Source organism: Struthio camelus, chromosome 5 (genome assembly GCF_040807025.1).
Source record: "Struthio camelus isolate bStrCam1 chromosome 5, bStrCam1.hap1, whole genome shotgun sequence".
Lineage (NCBI taxonomy): Eukaryota > Metazoa > Chordata > Aves > Struthioniformes > Struthionidae > Struthio > Struthio camelus.
Window position 1 is genome coordinate 46,179,371 of NC_090946.1, and position 16,802 is coordinate 46,196,172.

The window sequence follows — 16,802 nt, forward strand, 5'->3', positions numbered from 1 at the left end:
CTTTAGAATAAAAGAATCTACTTCTTTCCCATCCTGAATTTGGTGTCTGCCTCAGCACTATATACATAAAATGTAGACACGTCAATGTCAAGAATTTAATCTTCTTTTCTCCCACAATATAACACTAGTATTCAAATCAGTGTTCTTGAATCTCAGTAATTATTTGCTAACAACTATCAGCAAATACTGTGATTTTTTGTAACTGAGTTAATGCTTTAACATTTTACATTTTATGGAATACAGTTATTCTCTTCAGATTGCTGCCTTTTATAGCTCCATCCTTAATCTCAACCATAAGCAGATAAATATTTTAGGTTTGTTTTAATTTATTTGTAAATCAAGAGCGATGAACATAATACAAAACTGAAGACATCTGCTGTAACACAGTTGACGCATAAAAGCCCTTTATACACTCTATACAGCACACAATTTACTTTGTTCACTGCACCTTTAGGCTGGAATGCAAAACTTGCTTAGCAGTTCTACAGCTGTATTATTTAGCAGCTTGGGATGGGAAGTGAACCATACTATATAAAACAACTGATATTGTACCTAGTGGAAAAAAACATAATATACCTACGCAGAACAACCCAATGAACTCTATCCCAAAGGTCACTTGTTATAGAGTACCATCCTAAAAATCAGAAAAATCTTGGTTAGAGCAAGACACTCACAACAGTACAGTGTGATCATTAGCCATCTGTTATAACAGTCAAAAGCTTTTTTTGTGTGTGTTTCACTACTGTGCAGACATTTGTGCTACTTTACTGTTGTTTCTAGATTTACTTTTCAAAATCACAGATGCAAATTTACTCTGAAAAACTTAAACCAAAGTTCAGCTGAAAAATACTGAGTTTCATCCAAACAGAATCACAAACAAATAAAGAAAAACCAGAAGCTGCTCTAAGTACACTGTAGTGAGCCCTTAGATAAACCAAGTTGGCAATGAATTCTAAGACAAATAAGTTCTGTGTGCCTTTTGGGTTTTTTGGCACACATGTCCCACTGCCTTGGTAATTACTCAGGTCGGAGTTTTGCCCCACTAGTGGAATTAAAATGTTTCTTTTCTTTCACTATAATGAGCTCTAAAACGATTCTAAAGGGTCTGCTATCTCAATTTCACTTTCATGCTAAAACTTGCATATCTAGCAGCAGTGACTCATTATGGAGGACATGCACAATTTAAGCATTGGCTCGGAAGAATGAGTGTTGCTCAGGGATACACATTCTCCATTTGAGCAAACCGTTGAATAAATATCATTGAAATAAATATTTATCAACTCAACTATAACCATTTCCCTTTCATACTGGACAACAGATTATAAGGAACGTTAATGACTTGACTGTTCACTCTTTTTATATGCCTCATTTAGTTGATTCATGTCACATCAAATATACAAGTGTGGGACATGTAAGTCCCACCAGCTCCAGTACAATGGTGAAATCTGCGTTCTTGCATTCGTTTTCCTGGTATAAATCTACATCACGCTCTCTCAGCAAGGTAAAGAGTTAGGTTTCCTTCGAAATATGACAACTGAGATTCTTATGTAGCTAGTTCTCAGAGGTAAAGGAACAGCTGCTTCAAGGGAATGAAAACGTGGCTCTGAATTTTCAGACGATTGACATTTCTTTTGAAGGCCTCCCATCCAAGCACCAGCCAAGACTACACCTACTTTGTGCTAGCTTCGGTGAGGTTCTATCCCAAAGTAACACTTCCCAGCGTCTGCTGTGCCCACTGCCTCGCACTAAATAGTTTTTGATAAATTGACTGGGCTCTGCTTAACCATTTTCCAACTGCAAAAATTCTCTATTACTTTCAGTGACATGGTGAATCTTCCCCTGAAAAGATTTTATTGGTGATGTAATTTCCTAGTACAAAACTGCTTCACACAGTCAGGGGGACCGAGGGAGAGAGCAGATGAATTGTCTGAGATCAGCACCAAACCTTGCCTCATCTCCCAGGGGTGATGAATCACGCACCCTGCTTAGAACAAACATGTCCTGAGTAAAGGGGACTGTAGGATGGATTAGATGGAAAACACCCTAATTAGAGGATTTTATTTGTCTATAGATGCCAGCCCAACGCATAAAGAGGAAAAAAGAATTTAAGTAGCTGCTCTGTGATCAAGTTGCTGTCCTAAGTATATTCCAAACCATCTCATCAACAACAGGTTCAGCTTTTCCCCTTTGGAATTCAGCTTTTAAAGTATTCAGATTGTCATTTATCTTTGCACTGTAAACATCTCGCTGCTCTCCATAGTACATTTCATAGCCAGTAACTACTTAGAAATGTGTATTTTGCACAAACATCCAGTTGCTTTATTTTTGGAAGAATTAAAGGAAGAAGATACGCCAGTGACAAGGGAGGGGAAGAGAGAGAAAGCGCGTGGAAAATGTTACAATTAGAGAGGGGAGCCAAGAATGAAATAGGGTCAGTGGCAGGAAGTGGAACGGGGTGGGGAATCTCTCCCTGACGCCTGAATTCGGAGAGCTGAACTCCGCAATAAAAAGGGACTGCAAACAGGTTGGAGCTAACAAAGTTACTATGAGAAGGCGACAGGGCAGCAGGAAGTGATGAGCATGCTGCACTCTGGGTCATGTGAGGAAGCCAAAGGATGGACTTTATAGCACAATTAAAACAACCACTGCAACAGCATGTTTTAAATATTTGAAATTTAGACTGCGACAGAATAATAATACTGCAAAAATGAACTGAGCACTGATCCACAAGTCATAACATTTCTTATTTCTCAATTTCTCAGTTGCTCAAAGAAAAGTTCAAAGGTCTCACAGGTGAGACTGCACAGCGTGTAGACTGTTCTAAGCAACTTTTAAGGTTTCTTTCTGGGGAAACTGGGCTAATGTGCCAACTGAAAAGCACAACAGCTAATGACGCCTTGAAATTTCACAAAGCAGAGTTACCTGTTTATGTACTGCACCCTGTTCTCCATAAACACGCTAGGTTTTGATTCATTTTTTTTAAGCTGTGTTGATCATATCCTGTAAAATACTCTATAAAAGTTTTTGTAGTCCTCCTTTATAGTTTCTTCGGGTATTGAATCTTTGAGACATATCTTTTTGTGCTTTAACTGGGCTGCAGAGATCAGCTGGAGACCTTAGTTTTTAGTCCCTAGATAGCACTACAAAAAGATAAGCATTCTCACAGAAGAGCCTCCAGATTCAAGACTACTATTTTGCTTCACCTAACAAAGTGAACAATAACCTGTCTTGTAAGAAGGAATGCTTATTCTTCTCATAAAAATAATTTAAATCCTTTCCACAAGCCTACTTCATCTATCACATAATAAAGCAGTCAAGGGAATTTGAAAACAAAATACAGTTAATCTTTCCTCAATTCTTTATGTTCTGGCTTGCTAGTTCACAGAAGGACCTCTCACCCTCACGGTACAGAGTTCACCCTTGTAGCAGAGGTTTCAAACTGGACACTGGAGAACACCAAGAATCTAACATACAGCTCTCCATACGTGCCACGAAGCATGAGCACTGCAAAACTCAGAATAAACCTTTTTTTTGTCCCAAAGCTCCTGTGAGTAAAACGCTGCAGTTGGAGGCTGCCTGAGGTTCATTTACACCATGATGTTATTAATCATAAGCCACAGAACATTTAAAATGATGATTTAATTACCCAACCCAGAGAACTGCCCTTTTAAACAGGTTCATAGGTATAAAACGCTGTTCTACCAGTGACTCCGTATCATTCAAGCAAGGTCATGGAAGAGGTTAGTGTCTTGCAAAGACCAACAGGAGATCCATTTACATTCTTTCTTAATGGAGGCAAGGTAAGAAAGTTCTGAGAATCCGGTCAGTGTGTCAATCCTTAACAAATGGGTTATTTATTTGCTGAATCTAAAATTCATCATTATTGGAGCTTTTTTTTAATACTATCTCATATGTTAGCGCCCATGTTGAATCTAGTCATATGCTCCGTGTTTCGCAAACATACAGACAGGACTTGCCAACATGCTGATGAACTCTGTAAAAGTAGAGTTCCATGCATAGAGTGTTCCATGCATAGCCTGCAGAACATTTGCTGGATCTTTGCATTGGAAGAAGGATGGTATAGCCATAGCAATCTAAAATCCCTGTTAGCTGAGCTCTGCAATCCAGGTTGCCAAAGGCTTTAAAAAGCACAATAAATTCAAATTCTTTTTTTTTTCTTTGTATTACAGAGGTGTTTGCTTCAAATTCACATGCAGTTTAATTGTGAAAATAACTAGAGGCCTGGTGTGGCAGTATCACTTGATGATGAAGCTACTCTTTTTCCATCATCGGAAAAAATGGGAATTTGGTGTTCTGCTGCTCAGGCGGGCAAAAGGGGGAAGTGATACATTCCATGAGTCACTGCCTGCCGCAAGAAGTTAAGCAGCACCTTTTCAGTAGAGGACAGGAAGATATTTACAGATATCAGAGAGAAACCAAACAACATGATACAATCCAATTACTGTGGCGTCTTACTTGCAAGTCCAAAGAAGCTGAAATTATAAATGTTCAAAGAGCTCAGAATAATTTCATTTGTCTTAAAGATACTCCCTGCTCCAGCTGAAAAACATTTAGCTGTTGCACATCATCTCTTACCCCATACCCACCAAAACAAAGGTACACACACACAAACGTGCTTCTTATCCTTTTGCATTCCACCTTCCTGAATCCATCAGTCACTGTCCTGTACCTGTTTGAATGTAACTAATGACTGATACACAATTTTATGAGATGGCAGGAAGATACCCTTTCCCCAAACACTCTCCATTTCTTCTCTTTCAGTGAAGCTTAGGTTGTATTTTTTTCCTAACATTCCCAGTCTCTCATGGACCAAAACGTGTGTCACTGTGGAGAGCCTGCCAGTTGGCAAAGCAAGGCACTGGCCAATACAATGAACTATTGCCCTGAAGGTAATTTAACACTTGCTTGTTCTATCTTGTGCATTTGGAAGCTCCAAAAAAGTGGTTCATTCCCATCTAGATAATACTAGAAAGTGGATTTTTACACTGGCCCTTCTGCTGGCCAGCTTACAAATGCCAAGAAAGCTCAAAGTGATCAGTTGCATTGCCTGGTTTCCTAATTTTGCTCTAAATGACTCAGAGAAAGTTTCCGTGAAATGCCTATTTACAATATAACACTACAAATTTCCCTTATTTTAAAATAGGTAAAAGAATATTTACTATATGTTGAAAAATACACAGAAGAGTAAAATGGGGTCTATCAATTTTGTGTAACCATTTCTTAATGTTCATTAATGTCTTTTCCAGGCTGCGGCATGTTAAAAAGATAACTGGTGCACACTAAGGAACACGGGGCCAGGTCTCAAGGTTAACCAGAATGTTCATTTTAGGACCATTACAATTTGCCAGAGATGCTTGAATGGAAAATGAGGTTTACAATACTAGATAGCCAAGAGGAGCAACAGCCACCCAGAAAAGTGGAAAGATTGCCCTTGCTGAAGTAATACTGTGTATGAAAGGAACTGAATATAGTATTGAGGGAGAAAAACAGAAAGCATTAGTGGGCCTGTATTACCAAGACCATTCACTAAGATAAGCATGCACTGAGCTCAAGAGTCCCCTCACTGTGTGCACAGTGAGCCATCAGAATCAACTGTAGCAGAGCAATCAAGGTTAACCATGGGCTTTAGAAAGGGGCAGAGAATAGAAATTTCATGACCAAAATTAACCTATATTGTTACTCTGAGCCTACCAAGACAGGAGAGAGGCAGTTTCATATCTCAGAGCATAAACTTACTGTTGCACAGAGGATTGCTAAATATTTCCGATTTCACAAAGGAAAGCTCTCCAGATTTACAAGGTTGATCAAGGAGTGGAATTTCAAAGGAAGAGACAGATGATACTGGTAAAAGCAGTGTCCCAGACTAGAAAGATCACTGATCCAAACTCTGGACCTTAAAATTTCATAATACTGTTTATTCTTCTTCCCTCCTTCCACTTAACAACACAGAAAAAAGGCCAATGTAAAAAATTTCTGTTAACACATGCACATATTCATTCACTATAGCAGGGTACTGGAGAAGAAAAATTTTTGAAAAAAACTTTTTTGCACTTCTGTTGGTAAATCCTATGACAGGGCCGTCAGATGCTTTGCCAGGTTAGCATTTCCACAGAGCTTTAAAATATGGTATCTCCATAGTCACTTGGGGAGGACGAAGGGAAGATAAATGAAAGTTAGCAGTGAGATAGGGTGGCTGAACAGGTAGTGGCAGAGTAGGGGACAAGTGAAATACTGAAGCAGCTGTGTGAGGGTACAAAAGTCTGGTTGTATGGAGAAAGAATGAAAGGGTGAGGAGACAGGCCTGTAATTAAAACAGAAAGGGTGTCAGAAGGATGCTACAGCTATCTATACTTTGATGTTCAACTGATACTAAGCGGGACTAAATGTCAGCAAGCACAGAGACTGACATGAATTCAGGGTGGAATCCTGCTTTTTTCTGTTTAAAAACAATCTTCTCCATCTCTGTCAAAGGCCCCAACAATTTGATTTGCAGGCTCATGAGAGCAGCTATAGAATTTTAATTCCATCTCATTCTCAGGCTAGGTAGATGCCACCTTCATTAGCCTTTCTTACTATTGATTCCATAAATAATTGTCATTTCTTATCGGGTTTCAGGCAACTGCTAGGATAGCAAATTCACCAGCTTGCCATCCCTCAGATAAGCTCTGTTAGCAAACACTCAGAGCAACAAGAGTCTGCGCTTGGCAGAGTGGAGCTAAAGATAGGAGGAAGGGATACTCTCTTTGCTTTCTCAGTTCAGTCTTTCTGCTGATGTTGACCAGCTGACATTGACATAGGCCCTATATTTTCATAGGTATGTGAAAAGGAGAAGGGATGTCTCCTGATATGCTTGAGCTGAACAGAAAACCCACCTCAGGCTAGAATATGTCAAGAGTTGCCGATTTGAAAGCCAAAACAAAAAAGCGAGATGTTTTACATCAACTGAAACTGCAGAGTGCGCGCACACACACACACAGCAGGCTTCCCAGTGCAAGCGAAGGGACTTATTAGAGATGAAAGAAGGCCTCACATCACCCATTGTAAGAGACCATTGTGCCTCCTTCTGCTACAGTGTTCTGTGAAGCTGTGGGAAACACACGACCTCCGAGCCACGGCACTGTGTGCAATGGCAGAAGAAAAGGAAGGGGCAGGAGAAGCAGTTTTGTGGGAGGGCCACTGTCCTTGCTGTCCTGTCTTCCAACGCTATCCCTACTGTGCCATCCGTGTGCTCAACAGGGAGACATTTTGCATGCCTCTGAACACTGCTGCAGCCTAGGCAGCAACAGAACTACAATCTCAGCTGAGGGAGCAGGACACCCTTCTCTGCCAGCGTGAAGGGCTTTCCCACCCAGCTGCCTTGCTGGCTGAGGATGTGCGCCACAGCTCCCGATTTGGATTTGTGCTTTTCATGCCATTAATAAGGAACAAAAAATTCTGCTTCATGTGCAAGAAGGGTAGAGGGGGATCAGACAACAAAGAAATCAGCAAGAAGTAAACAAAGTACTGGGGAAAAGTGAGACAAAAACGGAGCTATATAGCACATAAAGGAAAAAGTACCTATAACTGATGCTGATCCTATGTCCATTAGTGAGTCCTGTGAGATGCAGGGAGGAACAAAGGTAAGTTAAGTTGAACCCAAGCACATGTGCTCCCCAAAGCTTGTTGAACTATGAATACAAAACACACTCATTTATTCTTCCCAGTCTTCTCACTCCCCATATAACCTTCTTTCCTGTCATTTGATCATTCTTTATTCAGTCTTTTTCACCTAAATAGAAGACTCACCCTTATTACACTCAATACTGCTCTGGAAAGCAAGACTAGTATTTGTGACCTCCAGGAAAAATTATTGATTCTACCAAGAAGTGAATTCTAGCAATTTTGTAAAATACATCAGTTTGGAAATATAAGTTTCTCTTAACTCACCAACACAAAACTCTGCTTTAAGCACAGCTTCTGGTTCAAGATTTCTGCCTTGATTTTGGCAGATCAGACAACACTGCGCGAGTAATCATCTCTCTTCACAGTGCCTATGTTCAGCCATCACAGCACCAAAACAATGAGGCTGTCCATGGAAAAGGGGGCACCTCTGACTGCAGCAGGAAGCAGACATTTTATGGAGGCAAAACTAGAGACTTTTCTCTTGGATTAGAAGAGAATAGCATGGGTATAACTACATTTACAGCTATAGCTGACATTCAACTTGGCTTTCCCTGAATTTCTTCAAAACCTCCCAGCATGAGATCAGAAACTTCAGGCAGCAAACAGCCTTTCAACTAATTATCTTCTTTATAGGCTGAAGAGAGTATGATTGCTGCCATTATTTTTGTTTTGTAAATACTTAGGAGATGCCCAGACACTTGGGTAGTGCATGGAGCTAACTGCATATGCAGAGTTAGGGTTTTTTTCCCCTTAGACAACGGTAAAAGAGATAGCATTCTTAATTAAAAAGTGCATAGCTGTGTTACTAACAGAACCACAGATTGCAACATGAATTTTTACAATTGAATATACTTTTCCATTATAAATTATCTTTGGTTATTTTGTTGAGTACGACTCAAGCTGGAGCCAGGCCTTTAAGCCCAGCACTACACTATTTGACTTGCAAGCATACTCAGGAAATACTCAAAGCTAAACAAAAACTGTTCTCAATTATTTTAAGTTCATAAAAAATCTTGGTATAAGGTTCTGAATCTCTTTTTAGCTCATAAAAATACCCCTTACAGCTGGAACCCAAACTACAGCTCTAGCTACCTCTCCAAAGTCGACAAAATTTTCTGGTTCTATCATAAGATTTTGGCAGCTGTTGCAACATCAATGAATCAAGGCTTGTGGTCTCTCTGTAAAAGATGTGTTATCAGTCCCAGTGCACACGAAAGGTACACTGAAAGGCAGCTCTGGGGTCATTTCTACCCAGAGGTTACATGGCAAAGTAAAATGCAGATGGGGAGAGATGCACTCTGCTCCCTATACAGCTGGTCAAGAGCTAAACACATTGAAGTCAACAAGATTTGGAGGAAAAGTAAGAAAATGCTTCCCAGGACGCATAGCCAAGTGGCAAGGAAGGTGGAAAGTTGGCAAAACCTTCATTAGTCTCTTACACCCCATCAGGGGAGAGGAAAATCCACAATGCAGCACACACTTGTACAGGCATTTGCTATCCCTCAGAACAGGATTATGTACTGCCCCATGTCGTTGTGTAAAAAAGTTTCTCAGGTTCCAGTTTTGCATAAGCCCTTCAGGAAGTTTATGGTAAAGCTATATACAGAAGCCAGGTCTCCAGATGCCTAGTGTTGTAATTTCAGAATACTTCTGAAAAGTCTTGTGTGCATACATAAGCAACATCTATACATAATCAATGCATAACTGTGATTACATACACGGAGTGTATCTGCAACATTGGGAATGCAAACATAGCAAAGAGGTCTGAGCTAGCATCTGAGAAATGGGAAGTTAAATGTCTCTAATAAAACTTGGCTTTATATACTGCTTTTCATCTTCCTTGTTCTTTGCAAACAGCAATTACACAACTGGTCTTTACTGTCTGCTCATAGTGAAATGAAAAACAAACTACATGAACAGAAAGTAGTACACTGGATTGATCACAGTCTTTAAATTTTCGTTAGCTCAGGTAGGAAATTGTCTGATGTTTTCTATTTATTTTGCTGATGGTCCTTTAAATAAGCAATTACACATTGATAAAGTTAATTAAAAATTAAAATGAGTGCACAATCTATGAAACAATATTTGCTAATGACAATAGCTAGCCAGTGGCATGGGCAAGGCAGTCCATAGCTTTCAGAATACCTAGCTGGAAAGAACAATAAGGTAGATTAAATGTAAACACTGAAACCCACAGGACCTGAGCATAGTTAACACCTGCTCTGAGCACTGCTAGTATACTCTGGTTCCATGGGCAGCACATTATGGTCACAAAATCAGCAAAACTTGTCCAAGGAGGATTACTTTGGTGCAGTAAGACCAGCATCAAGTCTTCAATAGTACATCTTCTCTCTTTTGCTCTCCAAGCACAAAAAAGGTCACTGCCAAATGGAAAACAGGCAGTTTTGACTGATCCTCTAAGAGCTGCATTTTCAAGTCCCTATAAAAATTACTACCTGAAGAAAGCTAAGTGGCTTTTGATCTCCTTTAACACTAAAGAATCAGCCTGCACCAAGAATAATCAGGGCAGAATGAAGGTGAGCTAAATACACACACATTTTATTCTGCATTTTATTAACATCCATCTCAACAGTTTTCCTAAAGAAAATATTCCCAGATAGCGTGTTGCTTAAAACTTCTCTGTACTGCAGCAGAAGTACCAGTTTGGCTCTCATTTTGTGTGGTTTCGGAAAGCAGCTGTTTGTGTTTACAGTCAGCAACAAACAACTCAGCTTTTTAATCAAACAAGAGCTGCTTGGGTGCCTTTGCCCATGGCTATGGGAATCAATTCACTTTGAAAAACAGACCTTTTACAGCAACAGTGAGAGGCCCTCAGCGGATGGAGGGGATTAGAGAGAGGCATGTTTTCTGAGAAACCAGGTTTATAGTCTGTAGCTTTCTCCATCCTGGGCCAATATACCAGGCTCAGTACCAAATCTAAATCTCTCTAAAAGGTCTGGGTCAGTTTTCTTTCTTCTCCTCCTGTCTCCAAATCTTGTTCTTTCTGTCTCCCCCACCTATGTCCTCTATTTTTACCTAGTGCAGGTGCAGAAACAGAATAAAATGTTAATTCAGATCCCCTACAAAAGTCAGGCAATCTAAGAAAGGATGATGGCTTCTTGCTAGCAATAGAGGAGCATTTTCCAATATGACAGCACTTGCTTAGAAGTCAAATGGATTGTGTAAGCTTCTCTCCATATTCCAGCTTAGCTTTGTAGAGGCCTATGGCCTGCTTGGAGCTGTGGTTGCTGACAATTACAAAGTGTGTAAGGTATAATAATATAGGTAAATGTTCATTTGTGGCAAAAAACAAGACCACAATAAATTAATCCACGTTGCTCACTTCTCCAGAAGTGAATTAAACACTGAAATATCAGTGGTGTGACTCATGAGAGATACAGCAGAAAGGTGTTCAGGCCAAGACATACTGTTCAACAAGTCTATGTTCTTGCACTGATTTCTGGATCAGCCAGCAAAGGAGTAGGTGAGCTTAAACACTGCCACTCCAGCCTTTAAAGGCTTTTGCCTCTTTAAAGGGCAAAAACGTGCACCTCAATGAGAAGCAACTGCCTATTTCCTTCTTCCCCTGATCACAGCCTAGTACTGGCCAAGTCTTACCTGCTGTATTTTGAAATACTGAACTTGGCACCATTCCTTTGCAACTTTTTGTAAAAAACCATTTACAATATACTTTGTAGTCTTCGGCATTCTAGTCCATAAAACTTCCATAAGAAATGGCTATGTGAAGCAGTGAAAAGATGACTCTACCAGGACCTTTTTTCATTTCTAGAAGAGAAGCAGCCAGTGCTTAAAAGAGCTAATTCACTAACAAAATCCACTACAAGTGGCCCAGCAGCAGGCATGGGAAATTTCAACATGAATAGAAAGGTGCACAATCCCTTTTTTGCAGCTAGAGTAACATAAGTCACTTTTGTTAAAGGTATCTTCATGGTCCCACCAGAAATTCTAGGGTAAATTTGAAGACTTACAACATTAGAAAATTTTCAGTTACCCTTCCGGATGCTTCACTGAAGAAATAAAAAGCTGATGGCCACATGGGGAATGTAAACACTCACCTGAGGTAGTCCACAGACTGACAGAGTACCTCAACCCAGGCAACAAAAAAAAAAATTGTATTACTGTCACCAGTTGGGTGCCATACTCAAAGAGTCACTATGATTGTCCCACTAAAAGGAACTCAGACTCTCCATGTTCCAGCCATGTGAGTGGTGTTACAGAAGAACCACTAAAAACTTGTTTTCCCACAAGGTTACTACTAACAGATCACTGCTAAAACACTCAGCCTAGAAATACTGTGTTTTGATTTCATATAGTATCTGTTTCCGTTGAGATCCCCATCCAAAGCAGCACATAATCCTTTTCAATAAAGAAAGCTGTTCAGGCAACTCCCACGCCAGCAGCTAAAGGAAAAAATAACAAGCCTTAGCAAAGAATAAACAAACAACTATCTACAAGCTGAAAGAGAATCCACTCAGATGCAAACTAAACAGGAAACTGAAGTGTCCTGAGTTTAAATCAGAAGAAGCTGCAGATGAGTTCTGCCTCTCTGAAATGAAAGCATTTCAGCCTTATGGTCACTGGCACCGAAGATCTTTTTTATTCTATCTCCTCAAAACCTTGTAATATCTATCCAGTGAGTATAAGGGAAGATTAACTCCCTTCTTAATTAAGTTCTTTAGTCTTTCACCTTGCATGCCAGTTTAAAATCCCACACAACCTCCTTACATAAAAAGCAATCCTTAGGCTTCAGAATCTAGGTTAGACTTCCTTGGTAAATGGAGTTTATCACACAGAGGAAGGCCGAAAGCTATATGGTTAAGTTCATATAGACATACCACATTATCTCTATGGGACTGTTTAGAAAAACAACAAATGAGAACAATAACTCTGAAGAAAAGAATCTAAGAACAGAGCACTCTTTATATATTTGTAATATTTTTATTCCTAAAAAGTCACACTTTCAGGAGTTGGATATGTAATTGATTTCAAAACTCGCAAATGACCAGTAATGAGCAAGACAATTAAACAAAATATTCCTTTCCATCTGAACATTACGTAAAATTTTCATCAAATTTTAAATTCTTGCCTTTCCTGAGTTTTTGAAATTTCTTTTACAGGAAAATGTTGCAGCTGATACTGTTTTCTATATTTCATATACTGCAGTTCAAAAAGGTTTAAAATATAATTTTCAAAACAATTTTTAAAACCCTGTCTCTGCTTAAGTGAATGTTGCTAGTGTTATCGATGTACTTGAGGAATGCATGACAGTTCTTTCTGACTTGGTGGATGCAACATTGAACTTTACTCTCAAAATTGCCTTTACCTTCAAAAAGGGCAGTATTCAAAGAATTTCTGAGGTAAATTCAGTCATGCTGTGATTATAAAGTGAAGGAAATCAACAGAAATTTGATTACAAAAATCACAGAAAGTAGACCTTGGAAATCATTCTCGTTTCTGCAGCTTTGTTCTGTTGAACATGCTTCTTCCAGTTTTCACATTTTCACAGAAGTAAATCCTTTCCCCTTTGATTGATAACTATCCTTTTATAATGGTGTTTAGAATGCAAGTACTTCAAGAATTTTGCTCAAAATATTATTACAGTAACAAGGAAGAATCATGAACATAACATAAATGAGATAATCAACAAGTTAGCCCTCCTTACAGCATTATACTCAAATGATATGCTCAAAATTAAAAGGGTTAAAGCAAAGCATGAATATAAAGTACAGATTTTAGGAGAACACACAGATCTTTTAATCAAAAGCATCCACCTCATGGCATTAAGGCCTAGATGATAACTGCATAGCAAACAGTAGTTTTACCCCAAGAGTAGGCCAAAGAAACTGCGACTCATGATCACAGTTCCTAACCTCTCTCCTACTTATTCTGATGGAGACATATGTGATTTCATCCACTCCTCTATCACACCAGATATTTGTGATTGACAGCTCAAGTACTACCTGAATTTCTGCTTCCTTGTCGTCTTCATGCTCTTGCTCACTGTGAAGCCCTGGAGCTGCCCAGCTGTAGCCACATTCATGTCCTCAGCAGCTCCCTAGTTCTCTTGTGGACATTCAGGTGAAGGCTAGGACAGACTTGCCTAAGGTGAGAAAGCGCCCCAGAACAAGCAGTATACAAAACATACAGCACAAATACTATTTAGTCAAGAATAAGTAGCTGTCCCTAGCAGAAAAAAAAAAATCAGGTCTCCAATATCAGTGGCAATCATTGAATTAACAGTAAATGGAAATTGGTAGATTTATTTTCCCCACCTCTCTCATTACAAGCCTGTTATGCAGATGAGACTGCTTCTCCCTTCTTGCTCTCTAGTGTATTTCATATTCGGTGTATTTCTGGAATCACAAAAACAAAGGCCAGACTTTATACGCTTTACTTGCAGGCAGTCAAGGTAATGCCAGTGAGGCTGTTCGTGACCATGCCAAGCAACGTCTGACCTCTGTTTTGATAAGCTGGACTCAGAAGTCCTTAAAAATACAATGCACGCTTCTAAAACTTAAATTAAAATAACTATGAAGGCTATTTTATTTCTTTTAGTCCTGGTTATTCATAATGAGTTAAAATAGCCACGGCATCTTAGGGCAGTCAGAAATACAGTGATGCAAAATCATTAAGAAAATTAGGGTATGAGTATGATGAGGAAGTTTTGAGCAAGACAGATTTTATGCTCTCTGTGAATTATAACTTTGTTCTGTTCTTTTTCACCCTTATGCATCTGCACAGTTGGAGTCATCTGGGACATACCAAAGGAGTGACTTGTTTTTCCATCTCCCAGTCTAAGAAAGCAAAAAGAAATGCTGAAGAATTTCTCCAGAAAACAAGTTACTGTGATGTTCTTAGCCCAATGTGTAGATAAGCGAATGGTTCCACTTATAGAACCATTCATTTGCAAAAAATCTATACATCTTCTGAATGTATCCTGTAATTATAAATGACAGATAATTGATATCTGAATTTATCAGTCTTAATAAGAGTACTGCTAAAACTAGCCAGGAATATGGACTCACAGATAGGAATGAACGTCTTTCAAGCAGGGCCCTGGTTCTTGGATGACAGCATAAATGAGGCCAGTCAGGCTTACCACTCCAATAGAAGTTACTGGTTTGAGTGTGAATGAGGAGGAGGTAAAGATGAGTGGGTTGATTCTTGGCTCCCAACTGTACTATTCATTACAGTATTATCTGAAGCAATGAAGGAGTGGTAATTTATAGATAAAATAAGCCAACATTACACTGTTACGTCATCACTCTTCCTGCCAAAGCATGGAAGAAGAAAGAAGAACTTCAGCTTAGTGATGAGGAGGTCCTGGAGGATGATCTGGAGGTCATCTCTAAGCATGTGGAGGAGAAGAAGGTGATCAGGAGTAGTCAGCCTGGATTCACCAAAGGCAAATCACGCTTGACCAATCTGATAGCCTTGTACGATGGGATGACTGGCTGGGTAGATGAGGGGAGAGCAGTGGCTGTTGTCTGCCTGGACTTCAGCAAGGCTTTTGACGCTGTCTCCCATCACATCCTCGTAGGCAAGCTCAGGAACTGCGGGCTGGATGAGTGGAGAGTGAGGTGGATTGAGAACTGGCTGAATGGCAGAGCTCCGAGGGTTGTGGTCAGTGGTATGAAGTCTAGTTGGAGGCCTGTAGCTAGCAATGTCCCCCGGGGGTCAGTCCTGGGCCCAGTCTTGTTCAATGTATTCCTCGATGGCCTGGATGAAAGCACAGAGTGCACCCTCAGCAAGTTTGCTGATGATCCTAAACTGGGAGGAGTGGCTGACACACCAGAAGGCTGTGCTGCCATTCAGAGGGACCTGGGCAGGCTGGAGAGCTGGGCGGAGAGGAACCTCCTGAAGTTCAACAAAGGCAAGTGCAGGCTCCCGCACCTAGGGAGGAAGAACCCCATGCCCCAGTCCAGGCTGGGGGCTGGCCTGCTGGAAAGCAGCTCTGCCGAGAAGGACCTGGGAGCCCTGGTGGACAACAAGTTAACCATGAGTCAGCACTTGTGCCCTTGTGGCCAAGAAGGCCTATGGTATCCTGGGGTTGCATGAGGAAGAGTGTTGCCAGCAGGTCGAGGGAGGTCGAGGTCCGCCTCTACTCAGCCCTGGGGAGGCCTCACCTGCAGTACTGTGTCCAGTGCTGGGCTCCCCCCCAGTACAAGAGAGACATGGCGCGACTGGAGAGAGTCCAGCGGAGGGCTACAAAGAGGGTGAGGGGCCTGGAGCATCTCTCCTCTGAAGAAAGGCTGCGAGAGCTGGGCCTGTGCAGCCTGGAGAAGAGAAGACTGAGGAGGGATCTCATCAATGCGTACAAGTATCTGAAGGGAGGGTGTCAAGAGGATGAGGCCACTCTCTTCTCCGTGGTGCCCAGCGACAGGACAAGAGGCAACAGGCACAAACTGAAACACAGGCAGTTCCATCTGAACCTGAGGAAAAACTTCTTTCCTGTGAGGGTGACGGAGCACTGGCACAGGTTGCCCAGAGAGCTTGTGGAGTCTCCTTCGCTGGAGATATTCAAAACCCGCCTGGACACGATCCTGTGCAATGTGCTCTAGATGACCCTGCTAGAGGAGGGGATTTGGACTAGATGATCTCCACAGTTCTCTTCCAACCTCAACCATTCTGTGATTCTGTGATGTGTCTCCACCATGCAATGCCGTTTGTGGCTTCTCCTAAAGCACAGCTTACAACTTACGTCCTGCTCAGGGCTGTGCTTGAACTCATAACCTAACTCTTCTAGACAAAATAGGATTATGCTACTTCTGGAATTACAAGAACCCAGTGCACATTTTCTCAGAGGCTGTCCAGCAAGGGGTCCTAACCTATAAACCTAAGTTTACACTGGCTATCATCAGACTTAACCTTTAAAAAAAATCAGTCTTCTTAAAGTGAAGTCAGATGCACATCTATGATTATCAGCACAACCCTGACATTGGTTAGAATATAATAAACTGACCGCAGTGCTGGCTACAATGCAAAACCACCCATAGTTCCTTATTCTGGTAATATCAGCATGCAATTTGTTGGACAGATTCTATAATCCATAGATGAAGGTAGTTGTACATTTTGAGTTTATCCAGCATTAACAACCC

General features: G+C 40.7%; 1 protein-coding gene across 15 annotated transcripts in view; it reads right to left on the minus strand.

Annotated features, from left to right (window-relative positions):
- The window catches only part of RAD51B (RAD51 paralog B), a 419,964-nt gene that overhangs the window by 188,236 nt on the left and 214,926 nt on the right, over positions 1 to 16,802 (minus strand). The gene's annotated exons all lie outside the window — the stretch shown is intronic.